Source organism: Haliaeetus albicilla, chromosome 11 (genome assembly GCF_947461875.1).
Source record: "Haliaeetus albicilla chromosome 11, bHalAlb1.1, whole genome shotgun sequence".
NCBI classification, from domain to species: Eukaryota; Metazoa; Chordata; class Aves; order Accipitriformes; family Accipitridae; genus Haliaeetus; species Haliaeetus albicilla.
This window is the reverse complement of record NC_091493.1, coordinates 8,611,783-8,628,167: the sequence shown is the minus strand read 5'-3', so window position 1 is coordinate 8,628,167 and position 16,385 is coordinate 8,611,783. Positions and strand designations below refer to the sequence as shown.

Genomic DNA, 16,385 nt, shown 5'->3' with positions numbered 1-16,385 from the left:
AAAGGACTGTAACACCAGTGTTCCCACTGCCTCTGAGACTTTCAAGACTGTCATCACTGATGGGGCCAAACCTCCTATAGAACAGAGAAATACAGTGGTGTTGAGGGCAGTCACAGATTTCATGAGGTTGAAGTGGGGTGTGTTAGTTCAGACACAATCTGCCCAGCAAGTTGTGATCGCAGGCACCCCACTGACAACTCCGTATCTTTTCCTATAGCGCCATTGCCTTGAGAGAGGGTCACTGGAGCACTACTTCCCCGTCTCACTGACAACACTTAGCAGCAGCTTACCTCCCACCAGAGCTGGATGCCCCACCAAGTACTCTGGGACATGGTCAACAGACCCCAGTTTGTTAGGGGTTTATTCTTTGGGGAATTTGGTCACTGATCTTACAGCCTCTGCAAGAGGCTGAGGATTTGCTTACAGGGACTAAGAGCCATCTCTGGAAAACGGTATACACTGTCCTATAGTGCTTTTGCTCCAAGGAAGGTTGTCTGCAATGCTGCTCCTCTACCTCAAACTTACAAAAGCATTTGAACAATAGCAGCCCTCCCCTGGCTGAGAGCAGAGTAGAGTGAAAAGGTAAGCACCAGAGTGCTGTTTCTTTTTGCAGGTATTGGCATCAGTGACACAGGAGAGACTCTGAGAAGGGGACCTCAGAGCTCAGTTTGAAGAGGGTTGTTTCAGACTCCTATGGTAATTAGCTCTGAAAGCAGAACCCAGTAGGAAAGGAGACCTTCAGAGGCCAGGGTGGGAACTGAAAAAAACCATGAAGAATCTGAAGGTAATGAGGTAAAATTTGAGTTTGTTAGAAGCTTCTAAGGAAAGGAAGGGCCCAGCCTAGATCCACGTTTTGCATCCAGCTCCCATTTTTGTAAGTTGCCTACTACTCAGGAAGCCTTTTTGCCTGAACAGAGATTTCTTCAGAATGACATTCATTTTCAGCAGGGCTCTACAGGAGCCCTGATAAAGGCTGCCAGTGGGATCTATCAGTCCTGGCCCTTCCTGCATGATTTTCCAGGCACCAGCACCACAGTGGTAACTGTGATACCAATCACTTTTTCATTCTCTTTCCAGCAGAAGGAAGATTGTGCTTGATTGAGCTTCATTACTAAGTCATTTCTGTCTCAGAGATTCAGTGCCAGCACATAAACCCACTAAGCCCCTAGTATTCCTGTAGCTCATGACTCACACAAATAGAAGAACTCAGCATGCAGTGTGCTGTCTGTACCAAGACTGTGACTCGTAAGGAAATACTCAATCTCTGGGTCTCCTTTAGAGGCCTCAAAATAACCACACACAGCACACCGTTAAGGTAATGTGCTGCAAGACTTGGATGTCACATCTAACAGATCAGCTACTTAAAAACACAAAACCAAAACAGGGACTTGAAGCAAATAGTCAAAGCCTAGCACTTCTGCTTTTCACTTTCTTCTCAGGTGCATAGGTCAAAACCAGCCCGGTAACACTCAAAGTAGTACTACTCAGCATGGCTGAGGTGGTACCATGGTTGAGAAAAACATCTGATTTAAAAATAGAAAGTACCTGTGTGGGCTCCCATACTTTCTGTGGAAGCATGAAGAGCCTGGCAATGGCTTTAAACAGGTTAAATGCATCTCCACTATGAGCTTAGGGCATGATCTATCTCTAAGGCCACAGACATAACCAGAAAGTTTAAAGTTGGATATTTGAGTGGATCTCTCAGTTATAGGAGTGCAAAAACCCAACTTTTCTGCATGTCCCAGTGGAGCATTTTACAGGTATACCTCTGAGAAATGGCTGAGAAGCACATCTAGCAACCTGACTAGTTTCCTAGGCCTCACTAATGAGGTAAGGAAGATGCAAAGCTCTTGAGAATGAGTGCCATTTGGCTAGAAAATTATTTGAAGTCAATGCTTCTGCATGCAACTGACATTATGATATACATTTGTAAGATGTATAGGTGGGAATCCATAAGGCCTCTTCTTGAGCCCATCTTCATTTTCATAAAACCTATGCTCCAAACAACTTTACATGAAGTTGCACAGTGGTATCTGCAGATATCAAGTCATCCCTGAACAATATGTGCTCTAGGGACTACTAAGGAAGAGAGGTAAAGCTCTTCACACACTCACCCAGACACACACGAGGCTCTTTAAACAAATCCATGCTTTCAAATCTCATTGAACTTGTCTTAGAAGTTAACCATGAGCAGGGACTGGAAAAACTTGCCATAAGACATAACTCAAATGTTTCAGAAATGGAAAAAAGTACAAAGGAGACTGAAAGGAGTGGATGGGTCAGAATTGAGTTTCCTGTAATTTCAGGAACTAATGAAGCTACCAACACCACGCACAGCATTGCTGGCTCTTACCGTGTTTCCAGGATGCTTGCAATGTTGTGATAAGGTTAGTGGTGTGGGACAAGCAGAACTATTGCTATCGATTGCAGTGGTGCTAAAGGTTCTATTCCTAATGCTTCACCCACTACACCCCTATAATTAGGGAGTTAATTCCTTCCTTTACCTTTTCACATTCTTGATACATAGAAAGTAGTTGTATGTATAAGCTACTGGGCTTAAGAGTAGCTCAGCGTCATGACTTGGGTCCAGTTTCATGATTTTTAAGCATTTGGAGTTGACAGTACCCATGACTCTGGATTATCAGCTGCAGATTCATGAAGGACCATGAAAGCAACAGTTTGCTTACAATGACAGTCAGGAAGCCTCAGGATGCTTACTGTATATGGTGGAAAGTTTTAACTTGAAGGATTCTTTGGCCTTTTTTTCATATAGAAGAATATCAACCAAAGAGGGAACCAATATTAAGCACTACTCTCAGTGATCAGTGCTTTTGAGGACAACAGCCATCCACCCAGAGAGAAGGATTGCTTTCTTTATCTACAACTTGAAGAAGGAAACAGTTTTATTATTGGGTTGACCTGAAAAATATTCAAATATTTGTATTCAGGCAGTTAGTTTCAGAAGTGGGCCAAAACCTATGGGTTTGTAATGTGGCACAGGCATCAAAGCCAGACTTCCAAAAGCATACAGTGCCAGTTTCTCAGCTCAGACTGAGAACCCACAAATTGGCTAGACCATCAGAAGTGCTTTGTACATATTATCTCTTATTGGGACAAAACCTTTAAAATCTGTCCATAACTCAATGAAACCACAACAGTTACAGCTGCAAACAATTTGGCCTATAGTATTTTCCTTCCTAGTCATGCTTATGCAAAGCAAAAAATGCTACTTTATAGTAACTACCTTATCCATCTTATTCACATGTACTGATGCTCAGCTTTCTAAAATACCTTTGAGAAAGCAGCAAGGTGCAGGGTTTGTTTTGGTTTTTTTTTTCCCAGAATAGAATTTAATTAACTACAAAGAAGTCACTTCTAACCCCCAAATACAACTATTCTATAGCTAAAAAGTAGATGGTTTCACTTTGAAATGAAACTTCTCTAGAAGTGATATCAGAACTCCTATTCATGCAAATAATTTTTGTTTGCAAGAGTAGTTATTTTTGAAGAAAGGACTCAAAGATGGAACTGAAAGGTGATTCAGAACACGCAAAAAACCTGTAAGTCTATAGTTCAAAACAGGACATTAGAGTGGAAATCCACAGCTCACGTTGTGTTGGGCACAGTCACTTCTGACTAGACTAACTGACAATTACATTATTTAATAGCCTTTTGAGTCTCAGAAATTGGCAGCAAACCTAATATTTCAGCTATTTGGATAAAACTGTTCCTTGTCTCTAAGGTATTGCTGTTTATTTGCCTCAACTCTATTAATTCCATCTTAACCAGGTATTCAGAAAATGTGTGATAGCAGAATTGATCAGTCAAAACATACTGAACATTCTTTTCCAGAAGATTGAGAAATAATTCATTTAAGTAGTTCTTTTGCAACATCCTTTGGCTACACTATCCCTCCCACTAGCTTCTTATAAGGATAAGGAATTACATCTATTATGTTGCCACTACAGTTTCTTTCTCTACAGACTTTAGCAAAATATTCACATACACTTTTACTTCATTTAGAGCAGGAGGTTACTCCTCCCCCCCAACAGTTCCCCACCCACTCCCCAAGAAAAGTATGTAAATTGTCACAGCAAGGCACAATGACATCCAATGGTAAAACTGTAAGCATGCTCATGTCCCACTGCTAAAGTGTATTTAAATGTAAGCAAATGGAATAAAAAAAATGGAAAGACTAAATCTTAAGTGTGTGAGAAGGAAACCAGAAAGAATTACCTACGGCCTTCACACAGGAAGGAGCAGATCCATGTCTCTTAAGGGTTACTTTGGGCAGGTAAAGAGACTGGCTTCCAAGCTATAATTCATCTACAAGAACCTGACCTCCTCTGAGTGTCTCATGAGACTTTGTAGTTTCTGGATCTGTTTTGGCTTGCAGCCTCTTTTGCCTCATACAGACCCTCACCTGCTGGAGAGGGGTCCCTTCACACATCCTCCAGCACACTTTCTGCCCTGTGGAGCCCATTCACTGTAGAGCTACCAACTATGCAGACAGCACAACTGCACCAAAACACTTGGAGGCTACGAAGATGGTACAAAATGAGTGGCATTATCGCCATGCATCCACATTTCTCATGTTCAGAGAGGCATCCTTCTGCTTCCTGGAAATCATGCAGGGCCAGCAAATTGCGACACTGTGGCAAGAATACAGAAAAAAGAAATCTAGACACAAACCTAGGATCCCTATCTGAATTTTCTATTCCTAATAGAATAAGGGTGAACAGCATATGGAGTTTTTAATTTGTCCTTTTACAAAATTACAGGTTAGAATGCAGCTTTGATTTAAGTTCTGGTTACTTTGGTTCAGGCTTTTATCCAAACCTTTTAAAAACTGTTTCAGTTAAAACAGTTAAAAGTACAGTGAACCTATACTACTTCCTTCTCCTTTACCAGTGAAATGTTTTGATTGGAAGCAGTTTGGGTCAGGAGCCATTTTTTATTATACATATATTCAGACCACAGCACTGATCCTGACAGACCTAAGTGCAATAATAAATGTGGTGGGTACCCATTGTTTATTCTCACTTTAAAGTGAGTAATTTAATTTTACCATTAGGTGGCACCAGAGAATATTTTAACATTAATATGAAGGATCACTGGAACTGTAATCTGGAATAGTCTTAAAGCAGATGTAGCCACTAAATTAAAAAAAAAGTCATCTTTGCTATGCATATGAGCACTTTAATTACTTGACTATAAGTGACAGCTTTATACAGCTCATCAGAATGCAAGTTACAGCTAAATCCACGATTTCTTTATTAGCAAGTTTTTCTATTCTAATCACACATGAGAAGTATTTTATGTGAAATTGCCATACAGTTTGATTTACCCAATATGAACAGCTTTGTAGTGTTTTATTTGTCTTAGTGAAAAGAGAAATATATCTCTGCCCAGACAATTCCAAATGTAGGCTATTAAAAAAGGCCCTTTCAAGAGTCCCTGTGCATATCTGGTATAATTCCAGCTAGGTCTATGAATAATTTACCAGCTAATGAGCTCTTTTCTGTTTATGAAATAATACTCTTAAGAATAGTAAGGCAGGACATAAGCAGTAGCCATATGTTTCTTCTCGAATTCCAGCTAGACAAATGACCTGAAAATTGCTGTTGCAAGAACTTCTAAAACATATGGCTAAATACAGGGAATTTGTTAACTTCTTGTATCAGATCCAAGAGTTTCCAATTATCAACAAAAGATGGCATACCAACCCAATTACTCCTGATATATTCCAGTCAAGACAGATTCCAAGTAAACATAGCTGTGTGGGTGTATGCGGTTTGAAATAACAGGAATCACTGAAAATTTAGTGTAAATAAAAAAAGTAGACCTTCTACATATCACATCCAGACAAAAGTGTCCCAGTGTGCTGAATGTGCTTTCAACAGGAAGCAGGAATTTTCAGGCATTCTACCAATGCTGATTTCAAGCCATCATAAACTATTAGAGGTACGTTTACTTTCCAGCATTACAGAAAACTCCTGCAACAGCTTATTTCATTTGTCAGTGGGGAAAAAGATACATGTTTCTTACATAAGATAATAATTTATAAAAAATAACTGAAAATTATTTGGTACATTTTTGTTAATAGCTGACTGCTTTTTAAGACAACATCCTTGTAGGGCTGGATGAACATGAGGCCACAATTAACAGTCAGAACACTGGTACGTTATGCACATTACTGATACATTTGACTAAGCAACTGAGCCTGGTCCCATGTTCTTACTCACATGACTACTTAGACCCAGACTCTGTAGACACAATGTGTTTTCATACCATGGCTTAACCAAAGAATCTCCAGGCATTCTACTTGACAGCAATATGGAAAAATAATGATATATTCACAACAGTGAACCAGGATTCATAGAACCACTAAGGAAAAAACATGAGGAACACATTTGTAAACTAAACAATATTTCATACTCATACTGTAAAATTTATTACATCATCTTAAGATCTATATAAACTGTCAAGGATAATTCCCACTCTACTATGTCAGTGTGCTGATCCAGGTCAGTGACAGTATATTCTTCACTAAGTATTTTTCTGGGTTAATTTTTGTTTTAATCACACATTCTTCTTGCAAGGAAGATAAAGGTCCACAGGTCACTTCATGCTGCATTTATATTTTAATTCAGCATGTTGAAAGCCACTGCTTGGGTCCTTTATATTTAGCTTCCAACTACTGCAACTGTTCTAAAGTTTAAGCCATGGGTGGTAGCAAAACATACTAAATGACAATTATCCACAGGCAAGCCAATTACTGAGATGCTTGCCTTTTGATCAGTCACTTCTCAGAGATAGGTCCCCTCCGGTCAAGTTGTGCAATCCCTACCAGAGCAGAATTCAATTACACTACAGACCTCTGGCTTTGCTCTAGTGGGTGTATGGCCTGACTAAAGGCTGCAGGCACATCCCTAATGGGCCATTTGCTGAAGAAAAAGCCTGAAAGAAATCATGCCACTGGTGAAGTGAGAGGAGAAAGCCCCACAAAGCCCAAGAACCTCCTCCTCTTCCTCAAGATTTCCAGGCAGACAAGTTGATCAAGAGGGAGACTGGTCCATTCCAACCAAAGTAAGCAAAAGTGATCCCCAAATACTTAAAAACAGAATAAACATTAAAATAACTACATTTACAAAAGATGCTTGTAAGGCTCTAGAAATGCAATCTTTTCCTAATGGCTCAGTTTTCACTTTCATGAAACTGAAAATCACTAATTTAACTAATCCCTCATTTATTGTATTGACTTTAGGAGCAGTACCTGAGCTATTAGTGTAAAAAACAGGCAAATTTTTTAAAACACAACTCAAACCCAATTAACGTGTCACGAGGAAGAAAAAACATAAAGAGGTGAAAAACCCCATTTTGTACCTGCCTAAAATTATCTTTAGCTACAGTAGAAAGATTCAAAAAACTAAAGATCATTTTGAAATTTGCTACCTCCGTGCTATCTGAGCATAGATGACTGATGTATTTCTCCCAAACAAGATAAAAACTAAACTGTTGTTCCTTATCAGAGCAAATAATATCTGGCACTGTTCATAGGAATTTCCAATATTAACCTACCTGTAAACCAAAGAAAACATTTTCTCATAGCTCAGGAATCACAGTGCCATGGCAGCTCATTTGTAAGACACAGGAATGTTGCTTGTGAAACCTAATCTGGTATGAGCACATGGAGGTTTTTTCAATGATTAGCTATTGTTTTATCAGCTTCATGATGCAAAAAGACGAGTTTTCACCAGAACATTAATGGTATCTAATTGGCAATGCTTCCTCACCATCAGAATAAATATTAGTAGTTAACAGGTTTTCCTACGTGTCCTTATACACCTTTTTGGCTACTAAAATGTGGAAAAACTATTCAGAAGACTGCACCACAAATCAAAATACCTATTTCTAAGTCAGCAACAATCCACCTGCCAGAACACTAATCCCCAATGCACAATATGTTCCACTTGTCAAACTTGAGCTCTCTCAGAGTTGCATATCACAACAGCCAAATACATATTTTTATCTCCTCCTTTTCACGCTCTTAATTTTGTTGGGGATTGTACTTTCTCCCTGCAGCCCATTGTTTCACACGCCGTAGCTTAAAGTATGTGACTCCGTTCCAGCAACACATTTAAGCAGACACATGAATTCAATCACATAAGTAAGGCTATTGATTTTGGTGAACATATCTGTACACATAAAATCTGGCTTAAGCACCACAGTGAATGATGGTGCTTTCTTTATCATCTCATTTATTGTCTAGAATCATCTAGCTATCTTAACATCAAGAAATGTATGTGCAGTCAGCTTTAGCTATTTCAGAGTAGTTGTGTCCATGTTTTTTAAGGTATTAGCTAAACGTTGGTATTGTGGTATCACAGAGTGCCTACCCCAGGGATCTGAATCCTGCTCACTCTCCCTCCTGAGGGACAGGATATTACGGGTGAGGCTCTCTACTACTACACTTTCAAAGGGGATTCAAGAAGTCTGTTCCTCTACATCAGTGTTTAGAGTCACTGCAGTAATTCCACATCCACCAGTGGATTACTTGTCTGTTGTACTGTATTTCTGGACTGTTTCTATATAAAGTGATTATGCATCTTTCACCTGCTCTCGCCTCAAGACCTACATGCCCTTTGCCACTCCAACACTATTCAGTTTGTTACACAAAATGAGTTCAGGACGGATACAGATTAGTTAAGCGAGCTTCATTTAGCACCCAGCATCTGTGCAGAAGCCCTTGGAGTGCAATATTACATCTCATAAATGAGACCCCCCATTTCCCCGCTTTCTTACACCACTCTCTGAAATTGCACTGCTCTTCACTAACTCCTCCAGCTCTTTCTTGCACATGATGGCTGTATGGAAGGGCACTGCTCTTGTTAGTTGGAATCACTGCTGCACCTCTTAAGATTAATTTCATTCAATGGTCTCGGCCAGTGGGTTTGTATTGGATATGAAAAGATTTGTTTATTTTAAATATCCTGACAGAGTCAGATAAGACACACTCAACCCATTTTAGTCTAAAATGCACGACATTCTTAGAGCAAAATGTGCAAAACTCCCACAACTATTTAAGTTAATAATTAAAAGGCCTTCCCCTAAGGTTAACCAAGTCAAGTTAGTGATTCATCTCATTTAAAAGTGCACATACTAGGATAAAAGAAAAGAATGGAAGACTGTTTATTTTTGCATTTCATCCATGCATAGCTCTGTATTATAACTGCACACAGAAGTGCAATATGCATCCACAGAAGTAAAATATTGCTACATACTTTGGTAGTTGTGACAGAGTGCAGCAAGCCACATACCTTGAAGCCATCCAAGCCTCTCACTGCCCCTCAGATTGCTACAGAAGACTTACCTGCATAACTGAAACTACTCTGGTGACTGCACCACTTCAAACACTATGGCATTCACTCAGACTACAGGCAGACTCATACATGTAAAAATACATTTACAAAGTTACTTGTCCTGTACACCTCCTGTATGGTCCATGGTGATTGTGACTGGTAGTCCTAGCCAGTCACTACCCCAAACAATGCTTGATAAGCAAATTTGCTTTAAACCCAATATTGTTGACAGCTTTGCTGAAAGGCTAAACCCTAGGAGAACACAGCAAGTGGAAAACACATTTCCAGGAGGGCACAAATAGAAGTTAGATGCTTGCTTCCTATTGAAAGTGAATCTAAATTGTCTGCCTAATTCCACTGGTTTTCTGAGAATCCTTTTTTTTTTTTTTAAATATACTCACCTACACCAACTAAATCCAGAAGGACAATAATCCCAGCAGTCTCCAGTTTAGCATTTTGGAAATTAGATCCATCTCTGCTGCTGCCAGAAAATTGCTCAGCAGAAAAAGCAATGTTAGTGTGGTCAACCTTACAAAGGATGACTATTTACTAGATACCAGCCAATTATAACATGTAGCTCCCGGGGAGAGACTAAACACTGCCTCCATTAAACAATAAACAGTGCTTTCATGCCAAACCTAACTCTGTCCCCATGCCCTCCACCTATAGGAGTTAAAGTATTATGCAGAACAAGAGAAAAGGAGCTGCTCCAGTTATCACAGTAGAGGTGCTGTATTTACCAAAGTCCATACAGGTGATACATCAGGGACCATCTTTAAAAAGAAAAAAACATATACCACAGTCCTCAAGAAAAAGAAGTTACATACAAACGAAATACAGGAGTGCAGCACCAAATCCACACCCAGAAAAAAAGTGGGAGACTGGAAAGATAAAAGATGATACTAGAAGAAATTATTGGTAAGTGATTTTTGAACAATTAGGACATGAAGCATGGCCAGATTTACCAGGAATGTGTCATGGCTTCAACTAGCAGATGTAGTGTATAACAACAGTAAGATAAGCCTTTAATAGAGTTCCACATAACAGCCTTATAAGTAAAGTAGAAAATTGTGGTCTGGACTAAGTTTCTAGATTAAGAATTTAAAAAGGTTTGAAATGCAAATTCAGAAGAGACCCTCAGTATATTTCACATAAGAAGAAAATAGAATCATAGACTGAATTAAGGTGGACGGTCATCAAATCCAGTCTCATGGTCAAAACAGAGCCAATTAGATCAGGCTGCTCACAGCCTTGTCCAGTCAAGTTCTGGTATCTCCAACAATGGAAATCCCACATTCTTCCTGTGCAACCTGTTCCAACATCTGAGCACCCTTAAGGTGATCATGTTCTAAATAAAACCTGTTCAGGACTGTGTGCTAACCTGTGTCCACTACCTCCATCCTGTCATCAGGTGACTGCTCTTTTAAAAAAAAGAAAAAAGAATGGCTATCAATCAGGTAACCCTGCTATCTGCAGCCACAGTAACACTAGCAATTGTGCCGAGGGCAACACCAATTAGTCCAGAAAACTACCATTAAATTAATTGTTCAAGTTTGGAAATAAATGCTAAGTTATGGCTTAAACTATTCTTCAGATGAATGCTATGTCAACATATAATCTTACTAATTACAGTGGAAGCCCAGGTTTGGCTTTACTATTTGTAGGCCATTCATGCAGTAAGATAGCAAGCATTTCTACATAATTAGTCTTGCTAATAACTGCGTTTAGAGTTGGTTTTTTGGGTGTTGGGGGTTTTTTTTGTGTTTTGGGGTTTTTTAAGACCAATACAAACATTTGCCCAGAAATCATCAAAACACAAGATTTTTTTTTTTTAAAGTAATATTTTAAAAGTTAGCATACTAGCAAACTGAGGGTCAGGTATTTATTAGACAAACTAAAGAACAAGCTTCATGGTATTGCCAAAGGGTATTTGTTGCATTAAGATCTCTGGATCAGATCTTTATCTGTTACATGTGCAAATTCATTTACTCTAACATGTCTGTGTAAAAATGTCCAAAAGCAAAATGTATTCCTTCATGTCCACTGAAGTTCTTGGCCATTTACAGTCACTAACCTGATAAAACACTATTACAGACTTGTTTTAGGAATGTAATTCAGTCATTTCAGTGCTTCCTGTCTCTGCCTCTGTGGGCTAGTAAACTTGACTTCAACAGTTTGGTTACATTAACCTAGCTTTTCTTGCCATTACTATGATGTTTTTCTTTCTTCTGAATACTATGAGTCATTTCCTTAAATCTTTGCTGGTTTGGCTGCAGTCTTTAGGATAGCAGGAACTGCCAATGCTTCTCTTCCACTTCTCATTTTAATTCCACTGTGTGCTAGAACCATTTCTCTATTACATTGGTTTTATCTAAGGTATTTTTGCTGAAATAATTAGATTTCCACCTGATGTAAATCATCCAAGCTCATCTGTCAGCATAGCTTCTTTGAAGCCTTACAAGTTTACAGTTGTTGAGAGACCAAGCCCTATGTTCTATTACCATTCCAATAAAGCCCTTGCAGATGACTAGCTGCTTCCCATGTGTTTAGAAGCATGGCTGTACCACTCCATTCTTTCATTCCTCAGTTTAGACTGAAGGAATAAATGGAAAGAAATCTTTATGCCTACGTATGTAAAGGCTTCTGATGCATTTTGGTGGCTCAGGTAGTCCTCTATGTATTCCTAAGCCCTGGGCAGAGGAAAAACACACCAAAAGGAACAACAATATCAATAAATGAAATCTTTGACCTCCTGAATGTGAACAATTTTTTTTTATTCATCTGTTTCCTTATTGGATCACACATAGAACTCAAGCTAATTCTTAATAAATAAATCCAAATAGGGAATACAGGTTTCCTGAAAGATACAGCTCAACATGATAGGTCCAGAAGAGACCAGGTAAAGGTGGTTTGCATCATCTTTGAACCACTTGGGCTCAAGACCATTACCACTACTGAAATGGTTCTTACTGATAGCAGACTTTAAAAGATTCCGTGAAAGTACAAGATACCAAATGGCATTCCACAGTGAGCGTCTGCTTCACCAAAATGTTACAAAGATAAGGGAAAAAAGGATGACTGCTGAAACTACCTCTGTATAAGGCCAATATACTGACAAATAGGTTACTCTTTAGTAACCTTCCCATTAGCACCAACAGGAAAGGTGCACATTTCTAATATCACAGGAGCCAGCTGCCATTGCAAAGCCAGGCTGTTCCTCCTCCTTCCCCCCACCTCCCATTTAGATCATGGCTGCATTTGCCTCAGACAGAAACACATTGGAAAAACTAAGGCTACTGTCTTCCCAGTCATGGCCCATGTTTAAAGTGTGCATTAAAATAAATGCCAAAAATATCAAAAATTTAAACATGAAATAGCTCCTTGCCCTTGGTAGGCCCAACACCCCAAACGGGAAGAAATCTTCCCCTCTCTCACTCCTAAACTAGATATTAAAATGGTCAAAATACACAGCATATAATAAAGTAGGAGATATGAAAGAAAACAAGACTGTTCCCATGCATTTTTACAATACAATTTGTACAGCTTGACTACTGCTTTACATATAGCTGTATTTAACGTTCAGAGAAGTATTATGCTGAATTTAAGGCAATAACTATACAAATGGGAAATAGAAAGTATTGAGGAACATTGTCTCCTGAAAATTCTGCCTGTTCTGAATTACCATAGCAAAACTAAGTTTCTGTAGTACAGTGCAGGAAAAAAAAATCATACAAAAGATTATTTCAACTATCAGCTTCCTTATGCTTATGATGAGGCAGTCTCCCTGCCTTTTACTGAGTACTTGCATGTCTTCTCATAAGGAGAAGTTTTTTGCTCTCACAGCCAGTTCTGTGTTAAAGTTCATGGACCTTTTATCTCCCTTCCATTACCAGAGGTCATATATTTATTTTGTCTTTGAAAACAGAACAAAAAGTTCTTCAGGAATTATGCAAAACCAAAGACATCAAAGCTACTAAGAGTATTAGGAAGGGAATGGAACTGAATAAAAACTAAGAGAATATTTCTTCTAGGGTAGGTTTTTTTCTCCCCTGCAGTTCTCTGATCCAGTGAAATATCAGGTCTGCCCAAGACAACAAATTATTTTAGATAAAACAAATTCAACTTCCAAAAGGAAAGTAAAGCAAAAATCCTTTTTTTTGTTTGATACAACTTTTCGCTCCCTATATTTTGTTCAGCTACTTATACCTGCACAAAGTAGACATCAGTGGTACTTTGGCAATAAATCATTGGAAATTCTGAAGTAACAGCATTTGATACTGGAGGAATAAGTGACTTCACAGAGCGAAGGGTATTGGAGAAACAGTTACCTGGAGTTCAGATTGCAGCTCATGAGTTTCTCTTTCTTTTTTCTGATACAACATCTGTATCACTTTGTGCTACTGAAAAGCCTGATCTAAAACTCAGTATATCTCTACTAGTATCACCCCTAACATTTCAGTCACAATTAGACAATTTAAGGTTGCAGTATTGACACTGACCCACTTAGGAGCTGTACTCCTTTTCAGAAATCAAGGACAGCCAGCTGATAAAGGGCATTCCTACAACAAGAGGGAAGTTTCTACTAGGGAGCAGCAAGGGCAGGGCTGCTCCACAAGGCAGGATGAGCCAGGAGCATAGGACAAGAGTACCTCAGAAACCAGATGCAATTCCACACTATCTCAACAGACCAGGAGGAAGACAGTGCTAATGACAAGTTCTGGTAACAGTCTCAGACAGGGGTCAGTAACAAATTACCAAGACGCATCCAGGGAGTCCATGCAAGAATAGAAAGAGACAAGACAGGAAACCACCTACCTACAACACAGACCCAACATCCAACCAAACCAGAGCCAGAACATGAGACTGAACTCCAGTGTAGCTCAAACAAGGAATGAAGGCTCAGGGCCAAGCTTAAATGGAGCTCCTGGGCCCATGGGTGGACAGCATCGGTGGGGCCCCAGGTGAGGCTGGTCAGGGAAATTAAAGCCTATTAGTGCACTCAGACCCCTGACAGTGGAAGAGTGTGGCTACTGAGGACTGACAGATGAGTAGTTGTATGGAATAAAAAGCAAGCATGTTTTAATCACTAAATCTATCTAGGTTTTTTTTTACAGAATAGTGACTCACAAACTGCAAACAATTTTATAGTAATGAAATCAAGTATTAGACTTGCATGAGAAAACAAAAAAATCCTCAAATGCCATTTTTCTGTTTGATTTCTGGTAGGTAACCAAAGGCTGATCTCAGCAACTATTAGCCTTTACTACCGAAGTGGAAACGCATGAATTCCACCAGCCATTTTACAGAATATGAAAGCCTTAACTGACTGAGGGTACCTGTGCAGTGTAAAGGAAAATTCTTCTTAATTGAGGGACTATTATAATAATATAGTAAATCTTATCTGTTGATACAAATGGAAGAATAGATTTTAAAAAATGCATCATTGTTAAACGCAGCATTTTAGCTATGCAGGATGCTAAGAATGTACACTCCCTGTACAAACACTAGCAAACCAAAAATGATGAGAATACTATTAATAAAGAAGGTTGATCCATTTGGAACCTGACTCCAGAAAACACTTTAACCTATCTGCAATTTTATTTCTATTCATTTAGGAATATAAAGGAAAACAGCTTAAGTATATATTTGACATCAAGTGAAGGATTAACTCCTCTCAGTGGTAAAGTTGTATCAGAAATTACTTTAGATACCCTCTCCCTCTTTAGTAAAGACACTTCCTCCTGCCTGCCACTTTAAACTTATTTGAGTGAAATAGAAAGAATGTGAAATACCTAAAAATCACCTGTGAAGATTACAGTGGCAAGAGGGGAGTTTCAGAACAGGAATAATTTTTCTTAATCCAGGAGGACTTTTTTCCAGTGGCTTCTAAAGAAGAGAGAGAGAGTGTTTCTCCTGCTCTTAAGTAGGGAAAGAACATGGTTATCAAATTCAGGATTTAGTATTTAGATTCTAATTTACTGACAACATTACAAAACAATTTTTCCTAATTTACAGATACGTAATGCAGTTCCTTTGACAGGAGTGCAGGATATTACCTGACATGACAAGGAGATTGCCAGTGCAGTATTCACGTTCTCAGTCTTTTTGGTTCTTTATAGTGCCATCTCCAACTACACTCTAAATCAGGCTATTGTTTATTAATTACTCTCCTTACAAATTAGGCAATATAATTTTTTTTCTAATTGGTAATATTTAAATCTCTCTTTATAGTTGTTTTCTAATTAGATTTAGGATGTGAATTTATTACTTTGCTTCTGAGACCCAAAAGAGACAGGTTGCACTCTTGCCAGAAATTGCCAGTGCAATTTCCAAGAGTGAAAATTCCTGGATTTCTGAGTCTCGTACATTTGTTTCTAATTCTCCTAACATTTCAACAAAGACAAGGTTCACAAAGTCCATCTGTTGAAAAGTCTTCCAGAGATTAAGATGTTTAAAACTGCCTGGCTATAATAAATAACAGTGTATATATAAGGTTATACAGCACATTGAATGTTACCAAATGTTAACACCTTGTGTGTGTGATCAGTCAGACTTTTAAGCCTAGATCCTATGGTTTTCTGTCACGTTCACCAAGGCCGTATTTATTCCCCTGCTCATTCTTACAACCATTAATGGCTTTCTTTAAAATTCTTTGGTGATGGGTGAGGTACCAGAAAACTGGATAAGGTCAAGTATAGTGACTGTCTTTAAAAAAGGCAGGAAAGGAACCAAGAAATTTTAGCCTAGTCAGTTTAACTTCAGCTCCCAGAAATATTCTGGGGAAAAAAAGTATCACAGAAATTGGAACAGGTAACTGGAACAGGTAACTTAATAAGGAGATCTATACACAGCCAGTATAGATCTGACAAGAATAAATCCTATCAGACCAATGTGCTACTATAATAGACCAGTAATGTCTGCAGATAGGGGAGTAGCAGCAGAGGCCATACTTCAGGACTTCAGCAGAGTTTAAACCCTATTTCCCGTAACATTCCCTTAAAGTATAGCAAAAATTGTCAGTTG

At 38.8% G+C, this 16,385-nt stretch overlaps 1 long non-coding RNA gene across 2 annotated transcripts in view; it reads right to left on the bottom strand.

Moving 5' to 3' along the window:
* LOC138687694 (uncharacterized) overlaps positions 1-16,385 on the bottom strand; it is a 46,548-nt gene that overhangs the window by 25,594 nt on the left and 4,569 nt on the right. For both annotated transcript variants that reach the window (XR_011326808.1, XR_011326809.1), the window contains one exon: positions 9,764-9,843. This is a non-coding gene — a long non-coding RNA (uncharacterized lncRNA). The remainder of the gene's footprint in view (positions 1-9,763; positions 9,844-16,385) is intronic.